We start from the raw sequence: 12,284 nt of genomic DNA on the forward strand, positions 1-12,284 counted from the left end.
CTATTACACACTATTACACTATTACACTATTACACTATTACACACTATTACACTATTACACTATTACACTATTACACACTATTACACTATTACACACTATTACACTATTACACTATTACACACTATTACACACTATTACACTATTACACACTATTACACTATTACACACTATTACACTATTACACTATTACACACTATTACACTATTACACTATTACACACTATTACACTATTACACTATTACACACTATTACACTATTACACACTATTACACTATTACACTATTACACTATTACACACTATTACACTAGTACACACTATTACACTATTACACTATTACACACTATTACACTATTACACTATTACACACTATTACACTATTACACACTATTACACTATTACACTATTACACACTAGTACACTATTACACACTATTACACTATTACACTATTACACACTATTACACTATTACACTATTACACACTATTACACTATTACACTATTACACACTATTACACTATTACACTATTACACACTATTACACTATTACACACTATTACACTATTACACACTATTACACTATTACACACTATTACACTATTACACACTATTACACTATTACACTATTACACACTATTACACTATTACACTATTACACACTATTACACTATTACACTATTACACACTATTACACTATTAGACACTATTACACTATTACACACTATTACACTATTACACACTATTACACACTATTACACTATTACACACTATTACACTATTACACTATTACACACTATTACACACTATTACACTATTACACACTATTACACTATTACACACTATTACACTATTACACACTATTACACTACTACACACTATTACACTATTACACTATTACACACTATTACACACTATTACACTATTACACTATTACACACTATTACACACTATTACACTATTACACCGAGTACAATGGCACAATCCGCAAGTCTCTACGACAAACGGTTCAAGAGATACACTGAGGGGGTGTGGCCTAAGGGGGCGTGGTCTAAGGATCGGGGGAGTGGTCAACATCGACCAATGAAAGGTGGTCAACATCGACCAATGGCACAATCCCCAAGTCTCTACGACAAACGGTTCAAGAGTTACACTGAGGGGGTGTGGCCTAAGGGGGCGTGGTCTAAGGATCGGGGGAGTGGTCAACATCGACCAATGAAAGGTGGTCAACAGGGGGAGTGGTCAACATCGACCAATGAAAGGTGGTCAACATCGACCAATGGCACAATCCACAAGTCTCTACGACAAACGGTTCAAGAGATACACTGAGGGGGTGTGGCCTAAGGGGGCGTGGTCTAAGGATCGGGGGAGTGGTCAACATCGACCAATGAAAGGTGGTCAACATGGACCAATGAAAAATGAAAGAGGATATCCCTACTGAGTACAATGACACAACCCACAAGACAGAGGGCGCTGTCAGCAATTCAGTACTGCAACACAGTGATGGCCAATGATGGGTTAAGTGGATGATGTCATTGGCAGCTCAGCCACTAGCCACACAGCTGAGTGAGCCATGAGCCACACAGGTGAAGCAATCACTATGACTTGCATATTTTCTATCCAATGCATTTCTATGGAGGCAGATGCATGACTGCATTGTCACGTTGATTAAAAGAAAACTATAAGAGATGAAGCGTTGTGACGCGCACATGAGCACTACAACGAGTAGGCGAAGGGTTGTGCGCGATATTGTGGCATTCGTGCGATATTGTGGCACTCCTTCGGCGATCGGAACAGAAGGCTAAAAAATAGTGTGAAAAATGTGATTTCTAGAGGGCGATTGCATGGCGGTCAATGGGGAGGAGAACCTTCAAACAAATGGTCGTCAGTTGAGATAGAAATGTCCAATTCCATTTATTTTTCTTTTGTGAGCGGGATGACAGCCGTGTCATCGTTTTGATGTGTTTGTTTTATTTCTACGTCCAAAATTGAGATCACACTCGCAATTCACCCAAGGTAGGGGGAAAAAGATTATTTCAGCTGCTACACTCTAAAATGCAATGCATTCCCAATGGGACCGAAATTTTACCGTTTAAAGTCGATTCGTAGCCAGACGGTGCGGTGAAACTTTTACGGGTTCGAAGACCGCAGTTGCCATAGGCAAGCCGCTCGTTTTGATACCTTTCACGTGTATGGTGCGCGAACGCTTACGTGTTGCAAAGTGTTTGAAACTCTAAATTGCACTGTATTTCCGAAATTTTACCGTTTAAAGTCGATTCGTAGCCAGACGGTGCGGTGAAACTTTACGAGTTCGAATAGTACATCGAGTTGGAGCAAGCCGGTCGTTTTGATACCTTTCACGTGTATGGGGCGCGAACGCTCTGGCACGAGTGTTGTTTGGAAAATCGGTGGATCTCGCACTCTAAATTGCATGCATTTCTGAAATTTTACCGTTTAAAGTCGATTCGTAGCCAGACGGTGCAGTGAAACTTTACGAGTTCGGAGACCGGTGTTGCCATAGGCAAGCCGCTCGTTTTGATACCTTTCACGTGTATGGGGCGCGAACGCTCTGGCACGAGCGGTGTTTGCAAAATCGGTGGAATAAAGAATAATAAAAAGAGTAACAAGAACAACAGTGTGGGTGGCAACCTGGCTTCGCCAGGTCACCCACACTAATAATAATAATAATAATACACTGTTTGTATAGCACCTTTCATACAAGAATTGCAGCTCAAAATGCTTCACAGCAGTACAAAAAGACAGGCATAAAATGAGCACAACATTGGCAGATCAAGAGCCAGACCCGGCGGCGTGAATATTAAAGGCAACCAACTTGTGTTCAGCTTTTCGTTCAGCGTTTCTCTGATTGGCCACACGGCCACGTGACCGCCCTAGCACACGCCCTTCGCGGCAGAGAGAGACGCGGCAGAGAGTGACCGCGGCCGCGCATGCGCATCCCCCAGGTGCTCTTGAGAGGTGCTCGAGAGGTGCTCGTTGGTTAATGCCTCGTTGTGTTTTGTATGGGCGTAAATACATGTTAAGATATTCAAAATCGTCACAGCAGTATAGTTTGTTTATACTTCAGAAGTGATGTACAGTGACGAGTGAATCTGGTAGTTGGTTGTTAAAAACGCGAAATAACATAATAACGTTACAGTTTCTAGTTCAGTCAGCAGCCTCGCGAAATAACATTATACATTATGCTCCGCGAAATAACATTATACATTATGCTCCGCCTCCGCGCTTCAATTATACATTATGCTCCGCGCTTCATTCATTCATTTCATAATCAGTCAGCAGCCTGCGTCCTCCACTGATGTTAAGCGAAATAACATTATACATTATGCTCCGTGCTTCATTCATTCATTTCATAATCAGTCAGCAGCCTGCGTCCTCCACTGATGCAGCCTCCACTGATGCAGCCTCCACTGATGGATTTCATTTGGGACTGCTGCCGCTTCCTCCACTGATGGATTTCATTTGGGACGGCTGCCGCTTGCCTGCCGCGTTCGCGGCAAAAGGGGGCGGGGGGTTGCGGCCAATCAGAGAAAAGCTGAACACAAGTTGGTTGCCTTTAATATACACGCCATGGGGCGGGCATTAGGGGGCCGGGCCCGCCCACTGAGTCAGCTGTGCCCACCCTGGTAAATTTATTTTTTATTTTTTTTGTCATCAAAGTCAACAATCCAAATCCTTAGTCGGGGACAGCCCTAGTGGGCACTGATGTCAACAACAACACTACTGAAGCTAGCACGGCACTCTGTGAGAATTCGTTTTCTAGAACGTCTTTACAGAACATCGCCTTATTATGCTTCATCAACGCAAGGCCAATTTAATTCAGTTGGCATTTGGAATGAGTGGAGGGGCAGTGTTTTAAGAAGATTTCACTCTGTCCCCAAACACCGCTTGCCTCTCCACTTATGATGGTGAGTAGCCTGTGGAGGAATTTTGTTTGCTTTTTTATGCACCTTATTTTTGTCCGTTCAGTTCAGTTTGTCAGTGAATTCAGAAGTGTTGAATAAATGGAGACTTTTCAAAGATATAGAATAGAATAGAATAGAATAGAATAGAAATGTATTATCCTGAGGGAAATTTGACACTGCAAATCACTCAACATTAAACATTTAGACAGAACAAGTCACGAATAAGAATAACAAAACAAATGGCCTAAGAATAGAATAAAATGAAATAGAATAAAAATAGAATAAAAGATACAGTAAATAAATACAGTAAAAATATACTGAAGTCTACAGTAGGTTTTCCCTGATGGCCTGGAGCTTAGCAAGGTTCCTCCTCTCCGCCACCCTCGCTAGAGTCCAGCTCCACCCCAACCACGCTACTGGCCTTTCTGACCATCTTATCCAGCCTGTTTGTGTCCCCTGCTCTCAGTCCATTGCCCCAGCAGGTCTGTTATATATATCCGTTCAGTCTGTTTTTGTATAAGTGAATGTTCTTAAGATAGAGAGAAATTAGATTTTTCAATTGCCTCTCTAGTTTAGTTCAGCACCGTGGGCAGCGCCAAGCAAGCCACAGTGCCGTTGTCCCAGCTGAAACGTATAAAAGGGAACCTGTGTTGAAAAACCATTGTGCCCCCCCGAGAAAATTTTATGCCCCCCCACTAATTTGTTTCTGCAGCCTGGTCTGTCAAGAGCAATGCATAAAGTGCAGACATAAAGCATAAAATAGATAGCAGTAAAATAGACAAAGTCAAGGTAAGACATAGAACATTAAATCACATCGTTTTTCATATTAGGATCTAAGATCTAGGGTTAACTCGATAAAATTGTTAGTAAAATACAATAAAATAGTGCATTGCAATAAAATAGTTATCATCGGATTTTTTCGGGAGGCCGGTCATTTTCTACTTCTAAATTACATGCTATACTATGTTATTTGATACTATCTTGTCTAGCACAGTCTCTGGAGCGTAACAGTAAGAAGCATTTTGTATGAAAGTATTCTGTACTTCTGTATGACAACTATTAAAGAAACTTGAAACTTGAAACTTGAAACTTGAGTGCATTACAGTAGTCGAGTCGGCTTGAGATAAAGGCATGGATCTGGTTTTCAGCATCCTTTTGATTTATAAATGGCCGTACTTTAGCTATGTTTCTAAGGTGGAAGAATTATGTTTTTGTCAACTTGTTGATTGTGATTTAAAGCTTAGGTCTGAGTCTACCATAACACCAAGACTTAACTCACTCAAATACAGTTAGCAGCTGGATAGACTACAGATGGAAATTAGCTTCTGCTAAATCTGGTCCAAACATATTTTCATGTAACAATAGATTTGAAAATAGATTCGGGGCTTTTCAGAAAACATTCGGGGCTTGAGCCCAAGTAGCCACCCCCTAGACCCGCCCCTGGTTTGAATATCTGAGTAATTAAAGTAATTATACATTTGTCCAAAATAGCTGGTTCAGATATGGTTAAGCAGCTGCCCTGTGATCAGATGAATCCATATTATTTATTTTTCCGACATCAAATGCGTAATTTCTTATTGTACAAATATTGTCACATATTTATTTTAATTATGATTAAGTAATTAATTCCAAGGAGGCCTGTAGCGTTAACATGAAGGAATCACTATGAGAACACAGTCTGTCAAGTTAATAAAAATTTCAATTAGTCAATCAATCATAAGTGTGCTCCTTAATGGCATCATTAAAACACCGTGCAACCAGCTTTGAAATCACCAACGCAACCCTGATTACTGTCAAACGTCTTGCTCGCCCTTTTGGACCAGCTCCTTTATACCTATTGTATACATTGAAAGTATTACTCATGCACCTTACATCTATCCAGCCACACCCACTTCCGGCTACGTATATAACCCCGTGGCGTGGCTGTGCTCCCCCTTCCGAGTCTGAGTTTCATTCGAAAAACAGTCAGGGGTCCTCAGGGCCGCAAAGCAAGACGCTTGCCAGTAATCATATAACTAGGGTTATAGGATAACCTTCATTATATTTCGTTACTGGCTGTGCATCTTGCTCGCCCTTTTGGACAAATGGGCGGAGCAAGGCGCGTAGCCCCGATAAATGTACTCCCTGAGGTCCCCTTTACGACCATCAGAAAATGGGGAGGTTCCTGGCCCTCACACTCGTCCTAACGAGGAGCTCTGTGTTAGCTCTGTGTTGTTAATGAGTGAAAAACATACGCGATGCCTTTTTATCGCTTGAAAGCCCAACACGAAAACCAACCATCATCTGTGGGCTCTGAGCTACGTTGTTTAAAAACGTGTCACATGCTCCATTTTCACAAGACAAACAATTGCCGCCCGCTTTATCAGAAAGGGTAACGTGGCCCACTTGTCATTTTGTTTCAGGCACACATTTAACACATTGAGTGAAATGACTGCACGTTTGTTTCAACCAAAAAATTCAGCTCTTTCAAAGAGTTCTCTTGGAAGACTTATCTTGGAACCGACTGAGACAGAATCAATGACAAGTTCACTCTGAGTCCCGAACGTGCTTGTAATATGTCTTAAGTGGCTGAAACAGTCGCACCTGTGATATTATCTGATATCTGCTTGGAGAATGGCATTATGTCTTAAACTCGAAAGCGCGTTCCCGTTCAGGTCATTTGCATACAAAACAACGCCTCCAGAGTTCCTTATAAGGCAAAGTAATGACGCAGCTGTGTGGAAATGGATGCGGAAGTGCCTTGGGAGTCTTGCGCGACCCATCGAAATGAGATTAGATTAATGTATTGTCATCAATCATATATAGTACAGCTCGTGGTACACCTGCCGCAGCGCGCGCGCGCACACACACACGCGTGCAGTATACTGTAGCCTACGGCGTAATGAATGAACGCAGTATAGGCTTATTATTCCATTACTTTGTTTTTAAGTGCTTTAGAGGAAATGTAAAAATATCGCGATGGCGATATATATAGTGCATTAGGATTTAGTAGATACTATATGCTCTGCCCTACGTTGAACAAAAACATATGCAGACGGGGGTGGGGGGGGGATCACAGGTGTTTAGCCCGGTCCCGCAGCCTCCACCTCTTGCCGCCTCGTGAGGTGCGCCCTCGTTTGCCCTGAGGGGCAAATACCTTGGTGGCACGGGTCGGGGGTCGTACAGCCTCGATGCGCTGCGCGACGCCTCGCGGACCGCGCTGAGCCAAACAATGTTATGATGAATGGAAAATGGGGGACCCTGATGTAAACAAGACAAAAGTGTTTCTCCGGTCTGCATCCCCGCAACAATTGTGTGTACTGAGCCGTTACTTACTTACTTATCCCCATTACGCCGGCTGGCGCATAGGGCAGCAACAAAGTTTCTCCACTTGCATCTGTCTTTGGCCATCTTCTCTATGGTCCCCCAGCTCTGGTGGTTTTGCTGGAGCTCCTTCTCTATAGTCCTACGCCATGTCATTTTAGGCCTCCCTTTCTTTCTTTTGCCTTCTGGGGTCCAGTGTAATGCGACTCTTGGGATTGCGTTGGTGTCCATTCTGAGTACGTGGCCAATCCAGGTCCACCTTCGTTTATTAATTATACAGTGCATGTCATCTTGTTGGGTAATGTTGAGGAGGTTATTGTTGGAGATGATCTTGGGCCAGAATATACATAGGATTTTGCGCAGGCATGAGGTGTGGAAAGTGGATAATTTATGGGTGTCGCTTTCTGTGGTTTTCCAGCATTAATAATAATTAATAATAATTAATTTAATTTATATAGCGCTTCTCAGGCCCCGTTTAGACGAGCGTTTTGTGAACAGAAACCGCAAAAGTCATCTTGCGGTTTCACTTTAAATTTTACGTTTAGACAAGCGTTTTGGGGTGGAATTCTCCGTGCAGACGACGCTGTAACGACGGCGCCCCGCTGTCACACGATTGGCGCATATGTCACATGACGTGCTGTGAAGACCCGCCCTACTCTGCCTCTGATTCGCAGACTGTGGATGGGGAATGTGATTGGACAAAAGCAGAGTCACTCACAGACAGTGGGTCCACTCACGCCGCGGGACAGATTCTTGTGTATTTAACCCTTTCACTGCCACACGACAGCCGGTTGTGTGATAGTAAAGGGTTAACCTTCTGTCGTGTGGCAGTGAAAGGGTTAAAAGTACTGCCAATGTAGCCTTCAGGTGATCTCCGTTGATATAAGTCAGACATACTTGCTTTGTTTACGTCTCGGCTACTGGCGCATACCTGCTACCTGTGACGTAAGCAGTACGCGCGACCAGAGCCGTGATTGATTGATTGATTGATTGAAAAGTTTATTAACAGATTGCAGAATGGGTACAGTACAGTACAGCTCAATACATACAATTGTTAAGGGGATGCAGACCAGAGAAAGACTTTCGTCTTGTTTACATCAGGGTCCCCCATTTTCAATTCATCATAACCCTGACAACCCTTTCGTCATCGTTTTATCAGATTTATACGTTTTAACAGTTTAGACGAGAGCGCAAAGCTTTTGCGTTTCTAGGAATTCCACCCTGGAAGGTAGTCTCACTTTTTTGCGGTTTCACCCCGTAAAAACGCCGTTTCCGTATAAACGAAAGGCACATCCGAAAAAATATTTTTGCGGATTCACCTGCTAGCGTTTCCGTCTAAACGGGGCCTCAATAACCCGAAGTCGCTGACAGTAGTCGGGAGCAGGGGTACAAACAAAGAAACGAAAGCAAAGAAACAAAAACAAAACAACAAAGAAACAAAAACAAAAGGAACATGAGACCATGGGGGGAATGGGGGAGACAGCCTGATGGCACAAAAAAAAAGACTGGAGACATATCAATCAGGTTGGAGGGGAGGGGGGGGTTTAGGGGTGGGGGGGGTTGAAGGCAAGGGAGAACAGGTAGGTTTTGAGGCGAGCTTTGAAGGTGGAGAGTGTAGGGGAGTCTCTGATGGACTGGGGGAGGGAGTTCCAGAGTCGGGGTGCAGTGCGAGAGAAGGCCCGATCTCCGAAGTTTTTAAGCTTGGATGTCGGGACAGTGAGGGAGGCAGTGGAGGAGGACCGGAGGGAACGGGTGGGGCGGTAGGGGAGAAGGAGATCAGTCAGGTAGGGGGGGGCCAGGCTGTGGAGGGCTTTGAAGGTGAGGAGTAGTGTTTTAAAGTTAATGCGGTGTTTGATCGGGAGCCAGTGGAGGGAGTGGAGGACAGGAGTGATGTGTTCGCGGGACCGGGTGTTAGTGAGGAGGCGGGTGGCTGAATTTTGGACCATTTGCAGTTTATGGAGGGAGCGGGAGGTGATACCAGTGAGGAGGGAGTTGCAGTAGTCCAGGCGGGAGGAGATGAAGGCGTGGATGAGGGATTCAGCAGCGAGGGGGGAGAGGCAGTGACGGATTTTTGCGATGTTGCGGAGGTGAAAGTAGGATGTTTTCACGATGGAGCGGACGTGGGGGTCAAATGAGAGGGTGGGGTCAAGGAGGACACCAAGGTTGCGGACTGGGGGGAGGGGGTGATGGTGGAGTCGCTGATGGTGAGTGTGATGGGTCCGGATCTGGTGAGGGTGGTTTTGGTGCCAATGATGAGAAGTTCAGTCTTGTCACTGTTCAGTTTGAGGAAGTTGTGGGTCATCCAAGTTTGGAGTTCGGTGATGCATGATTCGATGTGACTGAGGGGTGGGCTGTGGGGGGATTGTGTACTGATGTAGATTTGGGTGTCATCAGCGTAACAGTGGAAGTTGAGGTGGTATTTGCGGATGATGTGACCAAGGGGGAGAATGTAGCAGATGAAGAGCAGGGGGCCGAGGACTGAGCCTTGGGGGACCCCCTGTGTGACTGGGGAGGGGGAGGAGGTGTGGCCGGAGAGGGAGATGAATTGGTGTCCGTCAGTGAGGTAGGAGGAGAACCAGTCAAGTGCTGTGCCCTCAACACCCAGAGAGTATGCAGCTTTGGTAGATCCAGAGTTTTGTTTTGTTGCTGTATTGGCTTGACTTCCAGATTTGTTTAAGTCTTATGAAGGTTGTATGCTTTGTTAATCCGGTTTTGGATGTCCTTACTTGCTCCCCCATCATGGTGAATGATGCTTCCAAGATATGTGAAATTATCAGAATTTTCCAAGACCTGTTCTTCTATTGTTAGAGTATATGTGTTGGTGTATTGGTGTTGATGGGCATGACTTTGGTTTTATTGTTGTTTATAATCAGTCCAACTTGATGGCCATAGTGTTGGAGTCTGTCTGTCTTTTCCTGGAGATGTGTGTGTGTATGTGACAGAAGTACTAGGTCATCCGCAAAGTCAAGGTCTTCAATGGTGGAATAGGGGGTCCAACGAATCCCTCTAGCCTTGTCTTCTGTGGTTCTCCTCATAACCCAGTATATTGTAAGGTTGAAAAGTAATGCTGACATCACACATCCTTGGTGGACTCCGGATCCTACTTCAAAACTGGTGGTGCTTGTTCCCACAGTGCAAGAAAAGCCAGTGTAGAACAGTTTGATGACATTAACTAAGCATCCAGAAAGTACGGCTACACGGACAATCTTGCCATCATGCTGAGAAGACCCACATGGAAGGCACTGGAGGACGGTCTTAACCAAGACATGGACATCCTAGTAGCCTATCTACAAAAGTGGCGCCTACAGCTCAGCACCAGCAAGACCGTTACAGCAGCATACCATCTCTGCAACAGAGACACCAAGAGGGAACTGGAGTTATATGCTGACCACAAGCGTCTGGAGTCCCAGCAAGCCCCTAAATACCTTGGCGTGCGTCTCGATCGGACACTGTCCTTCAAACAACACCTCGAAGATGTCAGGGCAAAGACAACATCAAGGGTTGCGCTGATCCGACGCCTCGCAGGTACAACCTGGGGAGCCACTGCCAAGACCCTTCGGATATCCACCCAAGCCCTGGTCTTCTCGGCAGTGGAGTACTGTGCCCCAGTCTGGAGCAGAAGCCCACACGTTAAAAAAGTTGATGCGGCTACTAACAATGCCCTCCGGATCATCAGTGGATGCCTGAAGGCTACACCCGTCTTCCTGCTGCCAGTCCTTGCAGGAATCGCACCAGCTGGCCTACGACGAGAGGCTGCCACTCTCGCCCTAGCAAGGAAGGCAGTGAAGCATGACTGGCACATCCTACACAACACCACAACAACAACAGCACCTATGAGCAGACTCAAGTCCCGCCACCCCTACAACAAGGTGGCACAACAGATGCTCCGTTCCACCACTGAGGACCTATCCAGAAATGGATGGCTGGCGGCAGCCTGGAAGAGAGAGTGGGAGAGCGCTGGGCCAACCCGTATCCACCACTACATCTGGGATCCAGGAGATGGCGCCACAGGAGACGATCTTCCACGCCGGCAATGGGTTCTGCTGAACCGTTTAAGATCTGGGGTTGGTCGCTTTAAAGCATCATTAAAGAAGTGGGGCCTGGCAGACAGCGCTGCATGTGAGTGTGGAGACCCTGAGCAGACTGTTGACCACATCCTGACCATCTGCCCCCTATACAAACCACCCTCGGAAGCCAGCCTCTTTGATGTGGGACCAGAGTTAAGGGCATGGCTACAAGATACGGAGTTGGACCTCTGACGTTACACGAAAGAAGATCTTCCAGAGACTATCACGGTGGATGCTGTCAAAAGCCTTCTGGAAGTCGATGAAGTTTATGTAGAGCCGCCATTGCCATTCACTGCACTGCTCGATGATATTCCTGAGAGTGAAGATCTGGTCGACGCATCCCTTTCCTTTCCTAAAACCGGCTTGTTCATCACGGAGTACTTTGTCAACTGCTGATGTAATACGGTGTATAATGATTTTACAGAATATTTTGCTGGGAACAGAAAGAAGTGTGAGGCCCCTCCAGTTGTTACAATCAGATAGTGTGCCTTTCTTTGGAACCTTAATGATCACTCCTTTTGTCCAGTCTGATATAGTGGGAGTAGGATGTTTGCAGTTAGCTCCGGATCAACTTTAAAGAGTTCTGCGTTTAGGTTATCAGCACCTGGGGATTTTCCGTTTTTAATGTCCAGATCTTCTACGGCTGCTTGTGCTTCTATTGGGTATAGAGGGGGATCTCTGTTGAGAATCTCTCTGAAGTGTTCTGTCCAGCGATCTTCTTGTTCTTTTTCTGTGGTGAGTAATTGTCCTTGTTTGCTTTTGATATGTTTGGTGTTTCTGAATTTTCTTCCACATATCAGGTTCGTGATTTTGTAGACTGTTCCATGTTCAAGTTTCAAGTTGCAAGTTTCTTTAATAGTTGTCATACAGAAGTACAGAATACTTTCATACAAAATGCTTCTTACTGTTACGCTCCAGAGACTGTGCTAGACAAGATAGTATCAAATAACATAGTATAGCATGTAATTTAGAAGAAGAAAATGAGGTCACAGTGT

The sequence above is a fragment of the Notolepis coatsorum genome, assembly GCF_963971535.1.
Source record: "Notolepis coatsorum genome assembly, chromosome: 3".
Lineage (NCBI taxonomy): Eukaryota > Metazoa > Chordata > Actinopteri > Aulopiformes > Paralepididae > Notolepis > Notolepis coatsorum.